Source organism: Salmo salar, chromosome 29, assembly GCF_965601325.2.
Source record: "Salmo salar chromosome 29, fSalSal1, whole genome shotgun sequence".
In the NCBI taxonomy this organism is placed as follows: Eukaryota; Metazoa; Chordata; class Actinopteri; order Salmoniformes; family Salmonidae; genus Salmo; species Salmo salar.
The window spans coordinates 18,205,056-18,217,500 of record NC_138319.1 but is presented as its reverse complement, the minus strand read 5'-3'; the positions used below and the strand labels follow the sequence as shown (position 1 = coordinate 18,217,500).

General features: G+C 41.4%; 1 protein-coding gene across 1 annotated transcript in view; it reads left to right on the top strand.

Annotated features, from left to right (window-relative positions):
- cssa29h8orf34 (chromosome ssa29 C8orf34 homolog) overlaps window positions 1–12,445 on the top strand; it is a 173,471-nt gene that overhangs the window by 99,991 nt on the left and 61,035 nt on the right. The gene's annotated exons all lie outside the window — the stretch shown is intronic.

Genomic DNA, 12,445 nt, shown 5'->3' with positions numbered 1-12,445 from the left:
AGCCAGTGCCTGGCACTGAATTCTCCTGTGAACCATGGGGTGTATTCATTAGGGCATAACGTAGCAAAACATTGCGCAACGAAGAGAAAACAAGCATTTCTTATTGGACTTCAGATAGTACCTCCCCGTTTTACTCTGTTTTTGTCCACTTTGTACGTACTGAACACGACCCTGGTGTTTATTGTTGTTCTCTGTGGTTCAGACTGGGCCACTGGTGTCTCTCCCACTCATTGAGCTTCTGCCAGACTCCACCATCTGTGTGTAGCAGAGGGTTACCAACTTAACACACGCGTAGCGTGCCAAACTAACCAGGTGCAACGATGACTCTGCCACTTTCTGTAGACATGTGTTGTCACTGTTCTTGTTTTGACCAAACCAAACCACCATATTGTAACAAAGCACTGAGCAGCTGGCATAGGGTACTGCATACCAAGCCAGGAGTGTCTTTGTTATTCTATGACTCCAGTTGCTCACACAACTGTGGTACTAAGTCAAGCCAGGAATAGGGCTTTTACGGTGAACGTATTACTGCCACACCAGCAGTCACGAGTCATGATGGCAGTCAAATTCCACATGACCGTTTAGTCACATTAATTAGGCTTCTCCGAGCTCTGATGCTGCTGATGGTCAACTTGCTAACTCCCTGGTACTCAGCACTCTATTGTCCCTCTAATCTCTCTGACATCAATGCAAATGTAATCGAAAATCTTATCAAACACTTCATGAGAGTCCATGAGCTCATGTTGCGCAACATTTCTATAAGCTATGTAATTGCGTGAGAAAACAGTGATGGCCTCTATTAAAAAGAGGAGGATCCCATCAGCTTTCTATAGGCTAGGCCTACTATATTTATTTCGCAACTTTCCTAATATTAAGCACATTGATTCTCTTTACAACAAGAGTCTACCTGGCTGGCATGAAAATGAACCACAGGAAAACGTCCTCCATTCGCTATTTAAGTGCATAGATGACATTTATTTTTCCTCCTGCCCCTGTTTCCAGACAGGTACAGGATAATGGTCCATTCTAAATCAAAACAAATTTCACACATAGATTATTTAGTATATGTAAAGACGAGATTAAATCAAGAATAGTCTGATGGGGGATAATATTAGCCTATCACTTGTGAATGAGATATTATCACTTGTGAATGATGACCAGCTTGAATGCAGTAAGGCAAATCATAGTCACACACCTCATGTAGCCTAGCCAATAGGCATATACAGTGCTGTGAAAAAGTATTTGCCCCTTCCTGATTTCTTATTTTTTTGCACATTTGTCACACTTAAATGTTTCAGATCATCAAACAAATGTAAATATTACACAAAGATAACCCAAGTAAACACACAATGCAGTTTTTAAGTGATGATTTTATTTATTAAGGGAAAAAAGCCATCTGAACCTTCATGGCCCTATGTGAAAAAGTAATTGCCCCCTAAACCTAATAACTGGTTGTGCCACCCTTAGCAGCAACAACTGCAATCAAGCGTTTGCGATAACTGGCAATGAGTCTTTCACATCGCTGTGGAGGAATTTTGGCCCACTCTTCTTTGCAGAATTGTTTTAATTCAGCCACATTGGAGGGTTTTCGAGCATGAACCACCTTTTTAAGGTCACGCCACAGCATCTCAATCGGATTCAAGTCCGGACTTTGACTAGGCCACTCCAAAACCTTTATTTTTATTTTTTTTTGACATTCAGAGGTGGACTTGCTGGTGTGTTTTGGATCATTGTCCTGCTGCAGAACCCAAGTGCGCTTCAGCTTGAGGTTACGAACTGATGGCCGGACATTCTCCTTCAGGATTTTATGGTAGAGGGCAGAATTCATGGTTCCATCAATCACAGCAAGTCGTCCAGGTTCTGAAGCAGCAAAGCAGCCCCAGACCATCACACTACCACCACCATATTTGACTGTTGGTATGATGTTCTTTTTCTGAAATGCTGTGTTACTTTTACGCCAGATATAACGGGACGCACACCTTCCAAAAAGTTCAACTTTTGTCTCGTCAGTCCACAGAATATTTTCCCAAAAGTCTTGGGGATCATTAAGATGTTTAGTTTTTTTGCCAAAAGTGAGACAAGCCTTTATGTTCTTTTTGGTCAGCAGTGGTTTTCGCCTTGGAACTCTGCCATGGATGCCATTTTTCCCCAGTCTCTTTCTTATGGTTGAGTCATGAACACTGACCTTAGCTGAGGCAAGTGAGGCCTGCAGTTCTTCAGATGTTGTTGTGGGTTCTTTTGTGACCTCTTGGATGAGTCTTCGCTGCGCTCTTGGGGTAATTTTAGTAGGCCGGCCACTCCTGGGAAGGTTCACCACTGTTCCAATTTTTTTCCATTTGTGGATAATGGCTCTCACCGTGGTTCACTGGAGTGCCAAAGCTTTAGAAATGGCTTTGTAACCCTTTCCAGACTGATAGATGTCAATTACTTTGTTTCTCATCTGTTCCTGAATTTCTTTGGATCGTGGCATGATGTCTTGCTTTTTGAGATCTTTTGGCCTACTTCACTTTGTCAGACAGGTTCTATTTAAGTGATTTCTTGATTCAACAGGTCTGGCAGTAATCAGGCCTGGGTGTGGCTAGTGAAATTGAACTCAGCTTTCCAAAAAATGTGATTATTAACCACAGTAAATTCATGATTTAACAAGGGGGGGCAATTACTTTGTCACATAGGGCCATGAGGGTTCGGATAGCTTTTTTTCCCTTAATAAATAAAATTATCACTTAAAAACTGCATTTTGTGTTTACTTGGGTTATCTTTGTGTAATATTAAAATTTGCTTGATGATCTGAAATATTTAAGTGTGACAAATGTGCAAAAAAATAAGAAATCAGGAAGGGGGCAAATACTTTTTCACGGCAGTTTCGCAGGGCCCACCCACAAGAGCTGAGAAATGTGCATTTTTATAGCTAATCTCATGCTATTCTACCCATTTTGCCATGAGGCAGAGAGAAAATGTTGCTGTTTAAAGCTAATTTCCTGTAATTCTATATATATTGTCAAGGGCCACAGAGACAATTGTGCAGTTTTATAGCTAATCTCATGCTATTCTACACATTTTGCAATGAGGCTGAGAGAATTTTGCATTTCTAAAGCTAATTGCCTGTTATTCTCCTATACATGGTTTATGAGGTGTTCATATCCTAATCCTATTAAATTACTAGAGGGGCTATGTCATAAAACCTTGAAGTTCCATAATGGGTTGAAAATGGCAGCCATATTGGTCAGGGCGAAATCCAAACCAGTTTAATTAGTTTGAATGGCAGGAGGGGCATATGATTTTTCTTATGCAGGAACATAAAACAAAGGCATGTTGTTTGAATGGAATGTTGGCATATTGGCAGTTAATTTGAAAATGTATAGAATCAGTCCTCTAAAACTGGCTGGCTAGCTAGGTAACAAACATATAGTGCAGATAATTACTTAAAATTCATTATTTTACTCAAAATCTTATCACAGCAGTGGCAAACCAACTCCCTGACCAAAATGGCTGACCTTTATCTCGTCATTAGCATGTTCATGCCAGTTGTAGTATTCTAATTCCTAATTCTATGGCGACGACCTCCAGGGAGAATATAGTATTTTATACAACTTTTTTATTGGGGGGGTTGGTGGCCCTGCGAGGGGAGGGTGGTATGCCAGTAGTGTGTGCGTGTGTGTCAGACCTAGGTTCAAATGCATGTGTTTTTGTGTATTTTTTATTCAAATACTTTATTTTCTGTGCATTTGAGTGTTTTCAAATACACAGCCCAAAACAAGTACTTTTATTTGAGTATTTGAATGGTTATTTGTAAAAGCCAAATAGTCAACCAAACTGTCTCTGTGTCTGTCTTGTCTGTCTGTCTGTGTTTTCCACCATTAGAGGTAAGTGTTAGCACTTTACATGAAATGAGAGGAAGGTGTGTTATAGACTGTTATAGACAGGGACAAATACTGGGGATTCAGAGGCTAGTTCATCATATTCATTTATATGACATCACATTCATTTATATGTCCTTATGCCTCGTGTTAATAACTGCAGCACGAGGGAACAAAATGGCGCCGTAGAGAGAACACGGTGTTTCAGCGAGCTCACGCGGTATTCGTAAATTTATATTCTTACATTAATCTCCTAGCTTGAAAAAGTGGTAGAATTGGCAAAATAAGTTACCCTACAATGAGTCTTGGCGACTATTTCTCAAAAATCTCCGACAACATGCCCAACAGAGCTACTAAGAAGTCGACCAAAACCGCCATCCATGTAGATGTGCAGGAGGAGCTAGCTAACGTTAGCGAATCTAACAGCATTACAGATCCAGGCACAATGGACCTGGTGATTCAAAGGATGACGGATAACATTACTAAAGTGATCGATGTTAAGATAAGAACGGTCCTGGAAGCAATAGCAGGCCATTCAGCTGAACTACAGAGGGTTGTCAAACGTGTTGATGAGGCGGAAGGAAGAATTGCTACTGTGGAAACTTCAACTACATCCATGGACACTAAGATAAAAGCACTTGAGAAACAGGTGCGCGAAATGGCGGAGCACATTGACGACTTGGATAATCGAGGACGCAGATGCAATATATGTGTTGTGGGACTCCCGGAAAATTCTGAAGGGACACGTTCAGTAAAATTTTTTGAGGAATGGATCCCTGACTACCTACAAATGGACACTAAGGCTGGTCGAGTGAAGCTAGACAGAGCGCATCGCTCTCAAGCACCGATACCCGGTCCTAATCAGCGCCCACGACCAGTGGTTATAAAGTTCCACAACATTACCGACAAGCAGCGCGTCATGGATGCGGCTAGAAACATCGGTTCTGACGGTAGTCAACGTAAAGGTCCAAAGGTCTCATTCTGCAATGATTATTCCACAGCGGTTGTACGAAGGCGCAAGGCGTTTGATGAGGTGAAGGCTCGACTCAAGAGAATGAAGATCGACTACGCACTGCTGTACCCGGCCACATTGAAGATTATGGTCAACGGATCGCCTAAAAAACTCTACACATCTGAAGAGGCTGCTGCGTTTATTGACTCTCTCGGGTAAATAACCTTAAGCTGCACCTCCGCAGCATTGGATAACGTCTTATTTTATTTTTAATCTGATCATGAAACAGTGGTGTAAGTTCTCATGTGCTCCTGTTCAGTAATATTCGTATTGTTATTATTTTTCTTGCTAAAGTAACTGCCGCCGTAGCTCAGACTGAGATATGTGTGAACCTATATTGGTGCCCAGGCTTGGTTTTAGGTGGAAGAGCCTCAATCTTCTATTGATTTTAATTTCCACATATATAAAGGATGAGGCTATTGAGTGGCAATGCGGACTTAAGAGTCTACATTGGAAAGTTGAAATCCCCAGCATGTTAGCTAGTGGGAAAACCCCCTTTTGGATCTTTTCATGTTTAATTTTTGGGTTTAGTATAGTTCGAGTTCAGGGTTCATATCGTTTGTTTACGCTCAGTGAGATAGAGGAGAGTTCAACACATGGAAAAAGGTACCACCCCATTTTTACAGTAGGATTCAGTCTGGATATTGAATGGTCAAAGCGCAATGGCAGGTAACAGACTACGTGTATGTACATGGAACATTAGAGGGAGCCATAACCCCATTAAAAGGAAGAAGGTGCTGTCCTTTTTGAAAAAAGAAAATATTGATATTGCCCTGTTACAAGAAACTCATTTGAATGATAAGGAGCATCTGAAATTACAACAAGGGGGGTTTGGTCAAGTGTTTTTCTCATCATTTACATCCAGAAGTAGAGGTGTAGCAATTCTTGTGAAAAAGAACCTACCACTTAAGGTCTTGAAGTGTGTGAAAAATAAATTGGGTCGCTTTGTTATAATTAATGGTACTTTACAAGGGCAGAGCATTTCCATAATGAATATTTACTTCCCCCCTGCCCACCCTCCTGACTTCCTCACTAAGGTATTTCTAGACTTTTCAGAATTAAACTCAGACACTGCAGTGGTTGGAGGAGATTTTAATTGTTTGTTGAACCCCCTTATTGATAAGCTTCCCAGTGGTATAGCCTCACTCTCTCCTCAAGCTAAGTCACTTACAGCTCTTTGTGATGATCTGGGGTATGCTGATGTTTGGAGAGCTTTTCATCCCTCCAACAGAGAGTTCACTTTTTTCTCTGCACCTCATGGTTGTCAGACTAGAATAGATTACTTTTTTATGCCCAGGACATCACTGCAGTCAGTTTTATCCGCTAGGATAGGAAGCATAGTCATATCCGATCATGCGGAGGTGATCCTGGACATAAAACTCAACGGGGCATTCAATCAGTCAAGACACTGGAGGTTGAATACAACCATTCTTAAAGACCATACATTCACATCATATTTTATTACAGAGTTTAAAGCATTTTTCTCTATTAACTCTCAATCAACAGATAACCCCTCACTCCTTTGGGAAACCTGTAAGGCGTACGCCAGGGGTCTGATTATGTCACTAAGAGGCGGAAAAAGCGTGAAAAGCAAAAAACACTAGAGGGTGAATTAGGAACTAAAGAGAAGGACTACATTGAAACTCCCACTCCTGCCCTATTAAAGGAAATATCAGTCATTAGATCAACGTTGGACTCCCTCCTAACACAGGACGCTGAAAAGAAAATGAGATTTGTCAAGCAAAAGCTATATGAACATGGCGATAAGCCAGGAAAGTACTTGGCGTACCTAGCTAAAAAGAGAGCTGACTCACAGTCAATTGCGGCTATTACTGATTCTGATGGCAATCATTTATATGAAAATAAATTGATAAATGACTCAATTAAGAAATTTTATGCAAATCTTTATGCCTCAGAACTGCCAAATGACGCACCCAAGTTAATGGAGAACTTATTTTCTAAGATTGAGCTCCCTATTATCTCCGAAGAACAGAGGTCTCTCCTTAATGCTCCTATTACTGAGGAAGAGATAATGTCCGCAATTAAGAATCTGCAAAATGGTAAGGCCCCAGGACCGGACAGGTTTTGTAGTGAGTTCTATAAAGAGTTCCATGGCCTGATCCTTGAGCCATTGCGTGATATGTTCAACCACTCATTTTCAAATGACCAGCTCCCCCAAACGCTGCGAGAAGCCAACATATCACTTATTCTCAAAAAGGGAAAATGTCCGGAGTCTTGTTCCTCGTACAGACCAATTTCCCTTCTGAATGTGGATAGAAAATTGCTTTCTAAAATTCTAGCCACAAGATTAGAGGACTCACTGCCACTAATTGTGAAAGGAGACCAAACTGGCTTCATTAAGGGACATAGGTCATGTAACAATGTCAGACGGCTTCTTAATGTAATTGAAGTCTACCAACGAAGTGCTATGGATGGTCTTGTGCTCTCCCTAGATGCTGAGAAAGCATTTGATCGTGTAGAGTGGTCTTACCTATTCTTTGCTCTAAATAAATTTGGTCTGGGGGACAACTTTATAAAATGGGTGAAAGTTTTATATGATGATCCTCAGGCTGCTGTCCTTACTAATGGACTACGGTCAAATAGCTTCCCTATACACAGAGGTACCAGACAGGGCTGTCTTTTGTCTCCCCTCCTATTTGCACTTGTTATGGAACCACTGGCCGAGGCCATCAGGGTAACGCCTGCTATACAGGGGCTGCTCATTGGTGATGTTCACCATAAAATAAGCTTGTATGCTGATGATGTCCTGATATTCATTTCTAATCCCGAGACTTCAATCACATCTCTTATTAATATTATTGAGTTATTCAGCGAATTCTCAGGCTACAAGATTAACCTAACTAAATCAGAGGCTATGCCACTTGGTAACCTTCACTCTGTACCTAATACTTCTCCCCCCTTCCCTTTTAAATGGTCTCCCTCAGGTTTTACGTATCTGGGTATATTTGTAACTCCTAAATTCCAACAAATGTACAAAGCCAATTTTGTTCCCTTGTTTGACACAATAAGACAGGATCTGGAGCGCTGGAACTCTCTTCCGATTTCATGGTTGGGTAGAATATCCCTCTTGAAAATGAACATTTTACCTAGGCTACTCTACCCAATCCAAATGATCCCAGTATTACTCTCCAATAAGGTAATAAAGGATGTAAATGGATGGCTAAGTTCCTTTATATGGAGTAAACGCAAGCCAAGACTTAAGATGGCAATATTGCAGCTGCCAAGTTCTATGGGTGGCTTGGATCTGCCCAATATCAGGTTCTATCAGTGGTGTGCCCACCTCTCAGACTGGATCACAAACGATGACTCCTCTATTTGGTTAGACATTGAGACTTCTCTTTCAAAATACCCTTTACAGGATCTTTTGTTTTTCACAAGTTTCAAGTCTGTAAAAGATCATTGTAACAACCCCATTACACTTAACACACTCAAAGTATGGAGGTCAGTTCAACGTTTCCTGGGAAGGTCCAAACTAACCTCTGCTCTTACCCCAATTCTTAACAACCCAGATTTCGCCCCAGGATTGCTGGATGCTGGCTTTAACATTTGGCTTAATAAGGGCATATGCAGACTAAATGACTTATTTGCGGATAAGATTTTATTGTCATTTGAGCAGATGGTCGAGAAATATCAACTCCCAAAGCAGGACTTTTTCCGTTTCCTACAAGTAAGACATTATATTCTGAAGAGCACCACCTTAATTGGCAACCCTGATATGTCTGTCATTGAAAGAATGCTTTTTTTCCCCACAAAGGAAAATGTCTGTAAGTCTGTTTTATGATGCTTTAAGGTCCTTTTCCGCTGTCGACACACAGAGGGTGAAACAAGTGTGGGAGAAAGAACTGTCTGTTACTATTGACGAAGAGATGTGGGAGGACATTTGGAAATATGCAAAAACAATATCTATATGTAATCGTACTAGAGCAATTAAATTAAGAATAATACACAGATTGCATATATCCCCAAATCGCAGACATGCTTTTAGCCCCTCTTCCACTTCTCCTCAGTGTCTTAAATGTAAAACTGATACAGGCACCCTAACACATTGTTTATGGTCATGTACCAAAATACAAAGATATTGGTCTGGTGTTCTGCAAGAGATTGAAAAGATCCTAGGGGTCGATCTAGAATTGGACCCAGTCTCTCTACTGTTAGGTCTCCCTAGTAGGCATGTAACTTCTGTGGGTAAGAGGAGGCTTTACAACATCCTCACCTTCGCATCCGAGGAAAAACATACTTTTACAGTGGATTAGTGATAAGGTTCCCTCTATTAAAGATTGGCATAAGATACTGTTTGAATGGGTGCCGCTGGAATATCTGACATGTACATTGCATTCTAAGACAGATCAGTTCTACAGAGTATGGGAACCTTACCTAAATGACCTAGAACCTGAAGTGTCAGCTATTATGCTGCGAGGATTCTCTTAGAATGGTGATCTATGTATTTCAGAATTACACTGTACGGTCCACGTGGGGAAACTAACTTCTTGGTTTAAACTGAGCTTTTTTTTAAATTAATTTTTTTAAATTTTATTTTATTTTTATTTCTGTTTATGTTTGTTTAAAATGTATGTATTGAGAGACGCAATGAGGGGGATGGGGTGAGAGAAGCGCTGAGCGGGGAGAGGGAAATGGTGTGTGTGTGTGTACGTGCGTGCATACATACGGATATGTGTAAGTGAGTGCTGTTTTTTTTGCCTTGTCTTTGTTGTTGTATCTCTTAATATGGGTGAAAATTGTGAAACTCCAATAAAAAATACTGTTACAAAAAAAATAACTGCAGCACAATCCACACTGGAAACTAACGTGACACAGGCTTTATGAAACACTGGAAAGTACACAAGGAGAAAGCATAACCTTCTCCACAGACTATGCTGGTGAAACCACACACAGAAACAGTTCTTAATAAAGTAACAAGTTGAGTCTAGCTGGTGGAGAGAAACAGCCTTCAGCTGGCAGCACTGTGTTGTTCTATGGTTAGTTCATAAAAACAACAGAGAGGGCCAGTTCCTCCTGAGAGGGCTCCAGCTGACTCCTTTCTGAAACGTTACATTTACATTACATTTTAGTCATTTGGCAGACGCTATTATCCAGAGCGGCATACAGTCATGTTGCAATAACTTATTCTCCTCTCCAACTGACAATGAAGTCTCCCTGCCATCTCCTGCCTTACCGTTAAATGAACATGTAGGTAAGTTAAGGTTACTGTATTAAAGCGGTTGTTGTCAGTTGCCTGGATACCTGACTGAGCGCTCACACTACCCCTGTCCTCGGTCTCACCGGAGCTTAATAGTGGCCCTGTTCCTAATTGTAAACACAACATAAACTCCCCTACACAAACACGCCACCAGGACACTCTATTAAGGTCATATATTTATACAGGAGATATCAGAAACCCCTCTGTGAATGAACAGACGCGCTTTTGTGCTCTGTACCACCCGACCGGGGGTCCACCGAACATGAGAGGGGGGGTGATAGTGTACCCTTACTCTCTAGGGGATTCAGGAGGACAGCAAGGAGATTGAAATTACGTAATTTAACCGGTCAAGAGTTTTTTTTTGTCACCCTGGGTGAACATAACTCATAGAAAACACATATCACATGTGGCGTTCCACAAGGTTTGATTTTGGGTCCAGTACTGTTCAGTTTATATATGTTCCCCCTTGGCAGCGTTATCAGAAAGCATAGCATTGATTTTCACTGCTACGCAGACAATACACAGCTTTACATTTCTGAGGATTTTAGCTCCATAGATAAATTATTATACTGTATTAGTGATTTAAATACTTGGATGGCTCACAACTTCCTCCAGCTAAATCAAGACAAGACCGAGGTACTTATTGTTGGAGCCAAAGCACAGAGAGAGAATCTGTCCGCACATTTTAATTCATGGGCAATAAAGATAAAACACCAGGTGTTATTTTAGATTCTGAACTCAATTTCGAATCACACATTAGGAATGTGACCAATATAGCTTTTTACCAGCTGAGAAACATTACCAAGGTGTGGCCGTTTCTCTCTTTGTCTGATACAGATAGACTCATCCATGCTTTTATTACAAGCAGGCTTAACTACTGTAATGCTCTCCTGTCTGGTCTACCCAAGAAAGCCATTAGTCAACTGCAAAACATACAGAATGCTGCAACACGGGTACTGACCAAGACCAGAAGGAGAGCACATATTACACCGGTTTTAATGTCTGCACTGGCTGCCTGAGTTTTAGAATTAATTTAAAGATGCTTCTAATGGTTTTTAAATCAGTCCACGATTGTGCACGCCAATACATGTCAGAAATGCTTTTAAGTTATTAACCCAGTAGGTCCCTCTGACACTGGACTTTTAACTATCCCAAAGCCTAGGACCAAGAGGCATGGAGAGACAGCCTTTAGTTATTATGCCCCTGGAATAGCCTTCTAGAGAACCTGAGGGGGGCAGAAACTGTGGACATATTTAAAAGAGATCTTGAAACACACCTTTTTAGCTTTGTTTTTCCTTAATTCAGTTTTTGTTATTCTTTTGTTTTATATCCTCTTATGTTTGTTTTCTAGTAAATATGTTTTTATTTTCATTGTTTTTACAATTTTCCCCCCCGTGAAGCACATTGTGTTGCATTCCATGTCTGAAATGTGTTGTATAAATAAAGCTTGATTTGATTTGATGGTGATCTGTGTGTTAGGATCTGACATTACTGTGAGATTACTGTACCTGTGTGTACGTCTGTATTTGTCTGTTCATGCGTGTGTGTGTGTGTGTGTGTGTGTGTGTGTGTGTGTGTGTGTGTGTGTGTGTGTGTGTGTGTGTGTGTGTGTGTGTGTGTGTGTGTGTGTGTGTGTGTGTGTGTGTGTGTGAAAATCTGGTCCAATTGCAGAGCTTCAGAGCCCAACCCCAATATCAGTATATCTCTTTGTTCTATTCTGTATTTAGAATAGAGAGAGAGAGAGAGAGAGGGAGAGGGGGAAGTAGAGAGAGCGGGAGAGAGAAAGAGAGCTAGAGCAGGAGAAGGGGAGAGATAGAGACCTAGAGAGGGGGAGAGAGAGAACGAGAGCTAGAGCGGGAGAGGGGGAGAGAGAGAGAAAGAGAGAGAGAGAGAGAGAGAACGAGAGCTAGAGCGAGAGAGGGGGAAAGAAAGAGAGGGAGAGTGCCAGGGCTGGCAGACACCTCACCCTGCTCTGAACTTCCTGACGCCAGTCCTCCCCCTCTCCTCCTCTCCTTCCTCGCCCTGACAACCAGAGACACAACAGTTGCCCCGGCAACAGCGCAAACAAACAACTGAGCCGTATCATCAGGGAGCATTGTTTGTTAAAAGACACAAGAGGAGAAGAGAAGGGCATGTTAGTAGTGTGAATTACAGCGGTATTAAATCTTTCACATAAAATCAAGTCAAGTACAGGGGGTTGAAACTGCTGGTGGGCTGGCAGGGTGGCAGCATCTCTGACTAAAGGTTATGATCCTATATAGTTTGAGGGTAGAGAGAGTCCCCAGTTAGAAAAGACGTGCTGCCATTATGAGGCCCTGTTAGATAATACATGTGCAGATGGATGGGTTGGTTGAAGGG